At 42.0% G+C, this 12833-nt stretch overlaps 1 pseudogene; it reads right to left on the reverse strand.

Moving 5' to 3' along the window:
- Nucleotides 1-3404: 3404 nt before the first annotated feature.
- Nucleotides 3405-4211, reverse strand: LOC148003508 (reticulocalbin-1 pseudogene; annotated as a pseudogene).
- Between the last annotated feature and the right edge of the window lie 8622 nt (nt 4212-12833).

Here is a 12833-nt window from a genome sequence, read left to right on the forward strand (position 1 = left end):
TGAATTGAACGTAGTCATTGTTTTTGATAGCTGAGTGGTACTCCATTGTGTAGATATACCACATTTTTCGAATAAATTCCTCTGTTGAAGGGCATCTGGGTTCATTCCAGCTTCTGGCTATTATGAATAAGGCTGCTATGAACATAGTGGATCATATGTGTTATTGTTTGTTGGAGCATCTTTTGAGTATATGCCCAGGACAGGTATAGCTGTGTGCTCAGGTAGTGCAATGTCCAAATTTCCAGGAACGTTCAGACTGATTTCCAGAGTTCTTGTACCAGTTTGCAATCCCAGCAATAATGGACAAGTGTTCCTCTTTCTCCACATCCTCGCCAGCATCTGTTGTCACCTGATTTTTTGATCTTAGACATCCTGACTGGTGTGAGGTGGATTCTTAGGGTTGTTTTGATTTGCATTTCTCTGATAACTAAAGATATTGGGCATTTCTTTAGGTGCTTTTCAGCTATTCTATATTCCTCAGCTGAGAATATTTTCTTCAGCTCCGAACCCCATTTATTAACAGGGGTGTTTGGCTCTCTGTACTCTAACTTCTTCTGTTTTGTGTATACTTTGGATATAAGCCCTCCATCAGATGCAGGATTGGTCAAGATTTTTTCCCAATCTGTGGGTTGCCTTTTTGTCCTAATGACACTGTCCTTTGCCTTACAGAAGCTTTTCAGTTTTATGAGGTCCCATTTGTCGATTCTTGATCTTAAAGCATAAGCCATTGGTATTTTGTTTAGGAAATTTTCCTTAGTGCTCATGTCTTCGAGACTCTTCCCTACTTTTTATCCACTACTTTTAGTGTATCTGGTTTGATGTGGAGGTCCTTGATCCACTTGGACTTAAGCTTTGTACAGGGTAATAAGAATGGGTCAACTTGCATTCTTCTACATGTTGACCTCCAGTTGAATCAGCACCATTTGTTAAAAATACTATCTTTCTTCCATTGGATGATTTAACTCCTTTGTCAAAGATCAAATGACCATAGGTGTGTGGGTTCATTTCTGTGTCTTCAATTATGTTCCACTGAGCTGCCGGTCTGTATGCCAATACCATTCAAACTATTGCTCTGTAATACTGCTTGAGGTCAGAGATGATGATTCCCCCAGAAGTTCTTTTATTGTTGAGTAGAGTTTTGCTATCCTGGGTTTTATGTTATACCAAATGACGGCAAATTGCACTTTCTACCTTTATAAAGAATTGAGTAGGAATATTGTTGGTGATGGCATTGAATGTGTAGATTGCCTTTGGCAAAATGGTCATTTTTTACCATATTCATCCTGCCAATCTATGAGCATGGGAGATCTTTCAATCTTCTGAGACCTTCTTCAATTTCTTCAGAGATTTGAAGTTCTTGTCATACAGATTTTTTACTTGCTTGGTTCAAGTAACAGCAAGTTATTTTATATTATTTGGGACTATTGTGAAGGGTGTCATTTCCCTAATTTCTTTCTCAGCCTGTTTACCCTTTGAGTAGAGGAAGACTACTGAATTGTTTGGGTTAATTTTATACTCGGACAGTTTGCTGAAGTTGTTGATCAGGTTAAGTAGTTCTCTGGTAGAATTTTGGTGTTGCTTAAGTAGACTATCATATCATCTTCAAATATTAGTGTTTTGACTTCATCCCTTCTAATTTTTTCCCTTTGACCTACTTTCATTGTTTGATTGCTATGGCTAGGACGTTAAGTACCATATTGAAAAAGTAAGGAAAGAGTGGGCAGCCTTGTCTAGTCCCTGATTTTAGTGGGATTCCTTCAATTTTCTCAGTTTAGTTTGATATTAGCTACTGGTTGGATGTATTTTGCCTTTTCCTATATTTAGATATGGGCCTTGAATTCCTGATCTTTCCAGGACTTTATTAATGAAAGGGTAATGAGTTTTGTCAAATGATTTCTCAGCATCTAATGAAATGATCATGTGGTTTTGACTTTGTTTATATGATGAATTTCGTTGATGGACTTCCGTATATTAAACCATCCCTGCATCCTTGCCATGAGGCCTACTTGACCATGATGGATGATTGTTTGGATGCGTTCTTGGATTCAGTTTGCAAGAATTTTATTGAGCGTTTTTGATCAATTTTCATAAATCAAATAGGTCTGAATTTCTCTATCTTTGTTGTATCTTTGTGTGGTTTAGGTATAAGAGTAATTGTGGCTTCATAGAAGGAGTTTGGTAGTGCTCTGTCTGTTTCTATTTTGCGGAATAGTTTGGACAGTATTGGTATGAAGTCTTCTATGAAGGTCTGATAGAATTCTGCACTAAATCCATCTGGTCCTGGGCACTTTTTGGATGGGAGATGTTTAATAACAGTTTCTATGTCTTTATGAGTTATGGGGTTGTTTTGATGGTTTATTTGTTCCTGATTTAACTGTGGTACCTGGTATCAGTATAGAAAATTGTCAATTTCCTCCACATTTTCCAGTTTTATTGAATATATGTTTTTGTAGTAGGATCTGATGATCTTTTTAATTTCTTCAGATTTTGTTGTTATGTCTCCCTTTTATTTCTGATTTTATTAATTTGGATACACTCTCTGTGACCTCTGGTTAATATGGCTAAGTGTTTATGTATTTTGTTGATTTTCTCAAAGAACCAGCTCCTGGGTTTGCTGATTCTTTTGATACTCGGTTTTGTTTCTGCTTGTTTGATTTCAGCCCTGAGTTTGATTATTTCCTGCCTTCTACTCCTCTAGGGTTTATTTAATTTTTTCTAGAGCTTTTAGGTGTGCTGTCAAGCTGCTGACATATGCTCTCTCTTGTTTCTTTTTGCAGGCACTCAGAGCAATGAGTTTTCCTCTTAGCGCTGCTTTTATTGTGTCCCATAAGTTTGGGTATGTTGTATCTTCATTTTCATTAAATTCTAAGAAGTCTTTAATTTCTTTCTTATGTCTCCAATGACCAAGTTGTCATTGACTTCAACTTCCATGTATATGTGGGCTTTCTGTCCTATTTGTTGTTATTGATCAGCAGCCTTAGTCCGTGGTTTTTTGAAAGGATGCATGGGATTATTTCTATCTTCCTGTACCTGTTGAGGCTTGTTTTGTGACCGATTATATGGTCACTTTTGGAGAAGGTACCGTGGGATGCTGATAAGAAGGTATATCCTTTGGTTTTAGGGTGGAGTGTTCTATAAATATATGTTAAATCCATTTGTTTCATAACCTGTTAGTCTTTCTGTGTCTCTGTTTAATTTCTGTTTCCCTGATCTGTCCATTGATGAAAGTGGCGTGTTTAAATCTCCTACTATTATTGTTTGTGGTGCAATGTATGATTTTTTTGAGCTTTAGAAAGGTTTCTTATTGTTTAGGGACACAACTGCTATATACTTGACAAATATAGCAATCAACCAGAATATCCGTAGAAAGCATGTGACTGTGGCCACATGAGGATGAGTTTCTTTCAAAGATCATCATGATTTTTGGTAAGATCTTCCCTGTAATTGGTGGCATGGCTTCCCACAAACATGGTCCAGTTGTCTAGAATCTCCTCCTTGGTCAGCATCTCATCCTTGTTCTTATCTGACTCATACACCAGATGCTGGGCCTCAGCCTGTGCATGGTCATAGTACTGAGGGAGGATCCAGTGGTGAATCTCATCCTAGTCCAGTTTCCCATCCTTGTTCAGATCTGGGAAATCATTGAACTGCTCCCCAGACAAAACCCAGTCGGTCTCAGGGCAATTGTCCTCGTGAGAAAAAGATGTCCACAATGTACTCATCCTGGTCCACAAAACCATCCCCGTTCTTGTCGATATTCTCCAGCGTTTCCAGAACTACAATCTCCTTCATATGTTCTAAATCCTCTTAGTGCAGAAAAGCAATGAACCCGTCCTGAGTAGCTGTCAGGTCACCATCAAGGCCTTAAACCTCCTCTCATCTCGTGGAGGCACCTTTTTAAAGTTGTGATGATCAGAGCTATCTTGGAATTCAGCAAAGGTTTCCCAGGTAGTAGCCATAGGTAGCCTGCTTGTATTCTTCCCAGGAGATTTTTCATCTATGTCCCTATCATAATCCTTCCAGAGTTTAGCCACCTTTGGGTTGATGTATCTTTTCTGTACCTGTTTGATCCAAACTTTCAGGTCCTCAGTAGTAACAAGGCTGCCTTCATCACTGTTGATTGGATCAACAATTTTCCCCAGCCTCTCCTGCTCTCGTACAGGATTAGCTATCAAAGGTCTTGGAGTCGTCCTTGCCCAGGAAGACCTCATGATCGTACAGGAAGCTGTACTTATTCTCTGGTGGCCATTCGCCCTGCTCTGAATCAGGACAAACCATGTGCTCCTTGCTCATCATGCTCTTGGCCATGAACGCCAGGACCAGTGCCAGCAGCAGCCCATGGAGAGTCCCAGGCTGACACCATGTACCACAGTCGTGATCAAAGGGAGGCAGCAGGGAAGTAGGTGCTCAGAGCAGCTTATCCGCTGTCCCTTCCCCAGAGAGGGCTTTTGTTACATTTCAAACGTTATCCGTTTTCCTGGTTTCCACAAAACCCCTTATAAAACCCCCTCCCCCTTCTACTGTGAAGGTGTTACCACACCCACCCAAACACCCAGGCCTATCTGCCTCCCTGTTCTGGTTTCCCCTACACTGGGGCATCAAGCCTTGACAAGACCAAGGGCTTCTCCTCCCATTTGTGCACAAGAAGGCCATCCTCTTCCACACATGCAGCTGTAGCCATGGGTCTGTCCATGTGTACTCTTTGGATGGTGATTTTGGGTGCTGGGAGCTCTGGGTGTATTTTAGTGTTGTTCTTATGGGGCTGTAAACCCCTTCAGCTCCCTCAATCCTTTCTCTTACTCCTCCATTGGGGACCCTGGTCTCAGCTGAATGGTTGGCTGCAAGTATCTGCCTCTGTATTTGTCATGCTCTTTACCCCACTCTTTTGAGCAGATCACCACAGAGCAACGAAGATGTATTGTCTTGGCATGATGATGTACGGACAAATAGATGATTTCTTAATTCTTATGATGGTTCTATAAGAGTTCCTAAAATAGATTAGTAATTTTAGGCTCCTTTATAATGGGACAGCTATTATGTTTTCTCTGGTAATCAAAATTGCATTGAGAACTCTTCCTTCTAAAAGTTTCATGAGTGAATTGCTTCTGCAATACCAAGCAGGCATCTACAAATTAGAACCCATGCTAAGAGGGTATAAACCAATTAACCAAAGTTCATAAAAAGAGAACTAATGATTTACTATAGGTGCAAGGACTGAACATAAATAATTGACTGGATTTGCCTATAGGAAATTTCACTTATTCTTTTCTCATAAAAATTACAGCTTTTAACTCTCCATGAACATGCAGAGCCAGTGACAGATGGTGACGGTTTATCCTGATGATTACTCTTCATGGATATGCATGTAAACATTCCCTGTCCTAAACTGATTATCCAACTTATGATTTGAATTCCTGTGCAAACTTGTGGTGACCTTTTCACCATGTGATGCTGTGTTCAGAAAGATATACAAATGCTGAGGACAAAGAGACAGAAAGCTTTTTAGACAGAACTGAACTGAAGAGAACAGAACTCAAGAAGAACTTAGAAGTAAAGGCATAGCGTTGAGAGTAAGGCATTGAGAGTAAGGAAATTATTGTGTCATAAGAGCAAGAGGAAAGGAGATAAGAAGAAGAGAGCAAGGAGAACCTTATAAGTCAAACTTTATGGAGGCAAACCTTTGTAGAAATTTTAGGAAAACGGAAGAACTTATAAATAAAGGTTAAAATCACTGCTCTTCAGTCTTCAGCCTGGCTCACTGGCTAGCCTCTGCTCTTCAGTCAGGCTCACTGGCTAGCCTCTGCTCTTCAGCCTGGCTCACTGGCTAGCCTCTGCTCTTCAGTCAGGCTCACTGGCTAGCCTGTGCTCTTCAGCCTGGCTCACTGGCTAGCCTGTGCTCTTCAGTCAGGCTCACTGGCTAGCCTCTGCTCTTCAGTCAGGCTCACTGGCTAGCCTCTGCTCTTCAGTCCGGCTCACTGTCTACCCTGTGCTCTTCAGTCAGGTTCCCTGGCTAGCTTCTGCTCTTCAATCAGGCTCACTGGCTAGCCTCTGTTCTTCAGTTAGGCTCACTGACTAGCCTCTGCTCTTCAGTCAGGCTCACTGGTTAGCCTCTGCTCTTCAGCCTGGCTCACTGGTTAGCCTCTGCTCTTCAGTCAGACTCACTGGCTAGCCTCTGCTCTTCAGCTAGGCTCACTGGCTAGCCTCTGCTCTTCAGCCTGGCTCACTGGCTAGCCTCTGATCTTCAGTCAGGTACACTGTCTAGCCTCTGCTATTCAGTTAGGCTCACTGGCTAGACTCTGCTTCTCAGCTGGGCTCACTGGCCTATGGGGCCCTAGCACATCGCTTAACCATCTGCTCATGACTGCCTGACCACACTGACCACCTGACCGGTCGCCCTGACTTCTTAAAGTCATTCTCTAGAAAGAGCACAAGAAACCAAAGAGAAACACCACAGCAAACTTTTCCCATGGGCTCTGCTTTAACCTTAAGTGCTTTCATTATTTCTTTAAAAGAGTGAAATATAATTTCGGCTATTCATATGGCCAAGAGAGCTGTGCAGTAGTCATTGCTTTAGGGAATTTGGTGCTAAATCAAAAGATTCCTTTATTCTATCATGATGTTATCTGTATGCTGTAAGATGTATGTTTAGAAAACACAACACCAAATTCCTAAAATCTAGATGTTTTAATTCATCAGCTCATGGAGAAACATAACTGCTTCCTATCTAGACTGGGCTTTTTTGCTATAATGCAGGTACAATCAATTTTCCACACTACTTCCATGATTTTCAAGAATGTTTAAGAGAAAAATAAGTTGAACATAATGGCCAGAAAGGGGGTTCTGTCAAGTTGTCTTATGTGGGACAAGATACCAAACTATGATGGTAAACCTAAAACCACCTGTTCCCAAAACTAAGAGTACTTACAGAAAATACATACTTTCTTATCATTCCTCCTCCCCAATGATCAGTGATTTAATGAGCACCTACAAGATCCTAGCCCTGTGCATCTAAGTGTGTAATGGTGAATAAAAAACTTAATAAAAAGCCTCATTAAGGAATAAAGAAAAATGAAACATAACTTTGAAACTCAGAATTCAATATAAGCAAAACCACCATTTCTTCTACTGGTGATTTCTGAAAACTTCATCATTTTTTCCATGGGCTTCTACAGTAATGATACTGAGTCTTGATTTGGTAAATCACAAAAAGCAAGTCACACTTCTTTCTTGGCTCCCACAACTGTCAAAGGGAACAACACTGTTGCTGTCCATTGTGCTTCCCTATCAATCCTGCTATGGATGGTAATGAATTCCAGTCTTTTCAATGTGAAAACAGGCCACCACTTGAGGGCAAAGGTTATTAAAATTACCCAAACCGGTATATTCTCTAAAATTTTCACATAGCATTTTACTGATATCACAATGTAAATTCACCACAAATATTTAACCAATGAAAATATTGAATAGCTCTGCAAATAGGAGCGATAATCATATATACTTGAAAACAACTATTATGGAAACAAAGGACGTACTAGGAGAAAAGATACATCACTAAAAGCTACACAAGCAGCAAAAAAGACACTACATTTCTTGGTTTAAAAGTTAGGTGATACACTTGATCTTTAAAGACAGGCAATGTACTTGATCTTTAAGCCCTTTAACTGTGCCCTGTCCACATAGAAACTGCAGTAGATGACAATCTTTTGTAAGATTTATTTATTTATATGTGAGACAATGCAGCTGTCTTCAGACACACCAGAAGAGGGCATCAGTACTCATTATAGATGGTTGTGAGCCACCATGTGGTTGCTGGGATTTGAACTCAGGACCTCTGGAAGAACACTTGGTGCTCTTACCCACTGAGCCATCTCTCCAGCCCTCACGTCGGCCTCTTACACAGCATCACAGTAGTCTATTTCACTAGATGGATCCAGGGCGATAACAGAGAAACTTTCACAGTTCCTGAGCACTTCTGAGTTCAAATACCACCAGTGCCCACTCTGTGTTGTTGGCACATTCTGACCTGTCTCCTAAGAGTTGTCAGCCACAAAAGGGACGGGTTAGCCCCAGACAGCATTCACTGCCCAATCCTAAAAACCCCATCGATTCTGAAAAAGCAATATTCCATGCTTGCTCCATATTTGAGGAAGCCAAATGGTTGATCTGGCTCAAGGGTCTACTTTTCTTAGCTCATCAACTTTCTTTTTCCACTTCTTGTCACAAGAAATTTTTTTTTTTATGCTGCAACTACACTGCCTTGTTTGAAGGAAACCACCATCAACTCTGGGTGCCACCTCTTAATATTTAAAATTCACAAAATAATTCATGGCTTTCTAATCAGCACCATGGAAAATAAACAAAAACAAGCAAAACCATTCCACAGGAACTTGCTGATCTGGAGGGCTGCTCATAGCAGGCAGGAAAGAATTAAATTATGCAGAACTGTAATCTCTCAGAGCTTTGGAGGCTAAAAAGGAGGAAATCTCTGTTTATGTTCCCTTTTTCTGAGGAATTGAAGGAGGGTATTTTACATCCTCCAAATACAATCTCTTGCAAGGGGCAACCAATTACAAAGTAGATCAGAAGAAATCTATTAAATAATAATTCATTGCCTGAGGTTTTAAGAAAATATTTTCCCATGATCCCCGTCCTTTAGCATACAATGGAAACATTACAGGGAGTGTGCCACCAGGCTAAGCTGCCTCTGAAAAGCCTGTCCTGCCCTGGCAGGTACAGGCCATTCAATTCCAAGTCATCTGGAGAGTGGTGACAGCCCCAAGTTGCTCTGGGGATGTCAGAGCACAGCTCTCATGCACACTCCAGACCACCTCTCCACTCTTTTCCAATACACAGGCTTTCCAATCCCTGCTTCAGCTCTCCATCCATCCCTGAACACTCCCTTCCCCTACCCAATGGGCTCACTTTGCATTGCCTCCTTCTGCCACTGCTTTCCCAGGGCGGGGGAGGGGGGCCAGAAGGAGCCTAAGGAGGGGCGCGGGTCTCCTACCTACCTTGATAATGCTGCTCTTAAGGTGCAGCCCGCCCTGCTTGCTGCTTGCTGTCCCTGGGGACCAGACCGGAGGTCTGGCAAGGGGTCTGCCCGAGCGCCACGCCTCCTGGTCCCCTGGCAGGGCTGGCCTGGGATTAGTCCCTGGACACTGCGAGGCTGCAGTCTCCGTTGGAAACCCCGCCGCTGTCATAGCGCGCCCTCCGGTGTCCGAGGTGACCCCCACGCCATTACCGCCACCTTCCCTGGTCTCTTCTGCTTTTCCTTTTCTTTTTTTCTTTTCTCTTTTTGTTCGCGATGTGGCGCCTGCGAAGAGCTCGCCTCCAGCAAGGAGGACATCGTGCAGGCAGAATCACCTCAGGGCCCTGCCGGGGTCGGAGAGGGAGAGAGAGGAGTCAGCTTGGGCGGCGGCGCCCCGGCTGCCCGCACCAGCGGAAGGAAAACTCGCCCAGGAACACGCGCTGCTGCGGGCGCCAAATATAACGCGCGCGCCCCGTCCCCTCAGGCCACGCGCTCACCCACGAGCTCCGCCTGACCTGAGGCCCGGCTCGGGCGCGGTCGAGCGGCGGGGTGGGAAGGACACGTGTGCCCACTCCGTGGGGCAGACAACACCGGGAGGCGCGACACCGGGAGGCCCGTGGTGCGGAGCTCCGGGCTCCGCCCAGGCCTGTCAGTACCCTCTCAATGCTCTGCGGAGGCCAGGGCGGCTTCTTCAGGCCTCCAGGCCCACTGTGACCAACCCGAGGCCATCACAGCCAGAGCTTCCAGCTGCCCCAGGCTGGAGGCTTGGTAATGGCAATTGTGGTTGCCACTCTCCTAGGCTGACTCAGCAGGGCACTAGCCACCACCTGCTGTCCTCACCTGAAGGCATCCTGATGGGGCTGAGAGCCCACATCCAGCAGGCGAGCCTCAGGGCACAGGGCCATGGTCTTGGGTCTGCACCTTGTTTCCAGCCCCACACACATATGGCAGCATCACACATATGGCTCCTTCTACCAACCGCCACTAATTACCATTTGGACATTCCATCACAGTGTTCTCAAGAAGAAAGATTGCAAACAAACACTAAAAGAATGAAATTTAAAATCTTTTTTATCAGGCTGGAGAGATGGCTTGGTGGTTAAGAGCACTGCTTCTCCAGTGCTCCCAAGTTCAATTCCCAGCAACCACATGGTGACCTACAACTATCTGTAGTGGGATCCAATGCCCTCTTCTGTCTGAAGCTCTCTTCTGACATGTAGGCACACTCACAAACAGAGTGTTCATGTACAGAAATAAATAAATCTTTAAAAATAAAACCTTCTAATCAGTTAATGTATCTACATCTAGAAGCTAGAAAAGGGTCACAGCAATATTAAAAATAATTCAGAAATGGTAAAGGGATGTACGAGAGTCACAAAATTCACTGGGCAAGATGGTGTATGCCTGGAATCCCGACACTCACAAGGCTGAGGTAGGTGGATTGCCTTGATTTCAAGACTAAAGTGTGAGACCTTGTATTAGAAAACAAAACAATTGGGGAGGGGATGGAGAAAGAGACAGAGAGACAGAGAGACAGAAGAGACAGAGAGACAGAGAGACAGAGAAAGACACAGAGAGAGACAGAGACAGAGAGAGACCTCGATGTCATTTCCTGCACTGATGACAAGCTACTGAAGAATGTGAATGTCTCCTACCAAACACTGAGATAATGCGAATGACAGAATGGGTTTCTTATTAAGATATCATAAACTATAGATGGAAAAGTAATGTATAATAATTAAAAGAGAAATCAGACATTGGAAAGCCTAAATTTAGAGGACTGTATATGTTGAAGTCTTAGGGGAGGGGATGTGCCGATGTGGGGGAGAGAATAATCAGAATAAATTACATATGCATATAAAAATGTTAACTAAGAGCAACCAATTAAAAGAGAAAAGCAGGTTTATTTTACAATGAAATTGAGTTCCCATATGACACTATGTAACATTTTGTAAATTGATTATATGAATTATCTGCAAGAAAAAATCAATTGTTATTAAAGATGTGGTTGTGTTCATATTAATTACAAATGTTTTAAATTCTTTTTATTTATTTGCTAATTTATTGATTGATTTTTTTTTAAGATAGGGTTTTCCTATATAGACCAGGTTGACCTCAAAAAAGAGATCCACCTGCCTATACTTCCAAAGAGTTAGGATCAAAAGTGTATACACACACATGAAAGTTACATTCTTAAAGTGATAAAAAAAAAGTACAGTTATCAACTTGGTACAATTATTGAACAGTGATCAAGTGAATGGAAATATCAGAAACACATTTAAGGCATTAGGTCACTGTTGTTAAAAGGATCTTGAGCAGCATATATAATTCAAATCATCCAGGAGACACATTTTGAAAAAAATCAAGAAACTGGGTAAAATGATTTAAATTTTTATAATCTATTAAAAATTGTAAAGTGCATTTGATATGAAAGCTGCAAGTGATATACTTCACATTTTTGCTTATATACCATCGTCAATTTTATGTGCATCCTGCAAATATTGTCCATGTTTATTCAGGCTCTTAATATTTCACCATGACATTCACAGAAATCATATTCAGCAAACTGTATATGTTGACGTATAATAGAATTGTATTCTACACAGTATAGCATAGAAATATGTATACATAACTTCCCATATGTGTGTATATACATATGTCAATAGCTCAAGAAAATGAGTATCACTTTTTCATTGTCGTATTATTTTCATCAAAATCCTGAGAACATTGAAATGGCATCAAATACGGACCAGATTGGCAAAAAAAGGAAAAAAAAGGAAAAAACTCCAAAAAATAAAACTCTTATAAAGAATCTAACGATACTAGCAAAAGATGCAAAAATATTAAAGTCTAAATGAAATATAAAGCCCAGATGAAATACTGTATAATATTTTCTCAACTCTAGGATAATGTATTTTTGTACAACTATCAATAAGAGGCCTGAATTTTGAAGAATTCAAAAGTAGTGCAGTATAATTATGCAGTGGTCAATACTGTTGCATACCATTTTACATAACTGCAAACATTCTCGTTCTTTTGTTCCGTGGCCTAAGACGAACTCGGGTAGATTTATGGGGAACCATTGCATTGTAGACTTAAACTGGATTAATTTGGGGGTGAGTAAGTCATATTTTGGTAAAGTTGCTTTAAAAATAAACCTTTGGATAGTAGTACAGCAAGTAACTCTCCCTGAAGGAAAAACCAGACACCAGGAACCTAGACCACTGCTGTCCAGGAGAAATTTCTAGATGATAAAATAGTCTATATCTGCAGTGTTTCTGGCTATGGATTCTGGCTGGCTGTTTGCCTCCTGGTTTGCCTGCTGTGACTAAAGAGGCAGATTTTAGTTCTTAGTTCAGTTCATCTCAAATAGCCATGTGAGACCAGTGGGTGCCATTTGGACAGTGTAGCCACAGAAAACTGAAGCAGTGTAACCAAAGACTCACCTAGGAGTCATTTGACCTCCTAGAAGTGACTTGGGAAAACGTTGGCAATGAGAGCCTCTTGGGGAGCTCACCTTCACCAAAAGCAAACTGTGAATCCTTTACTCTTCTGCAATAGTCATAATGTAACTGGTCTCACACCCACCCCACCCCTCACCAAAGACACTTGAGAGGGAGCTGAACCCACTGTGTGCTTTAGATTTCACTTCGAAGTGGAGCAGACTGAGATTGCCAAGTCCTTTGTGTGGCTCCAGGGACTTGGGCCTGACCAGGAGTGAGGAGGAAATGAAGAATGACATTGGACACACATACATGGGGAAGGCTGGGTCCGTGAGCTGGAGAAAATGCAGCATCCCAGAAGC

Source organism: Rattus norvegicus, chromosome 9 (genome assembly GCF_021556685.1).
Source record: "Rattus norvegicus strain SHRSP/BbbUtx chromosome 9, alternate assembly SHRSP_T2T, whole genome shotgun sequence".
NCBI lineage: Eukaryota > Metazoa > Chordata > Mammalia > Rodentia > Muridae > Rattus > Rattus norvegicus.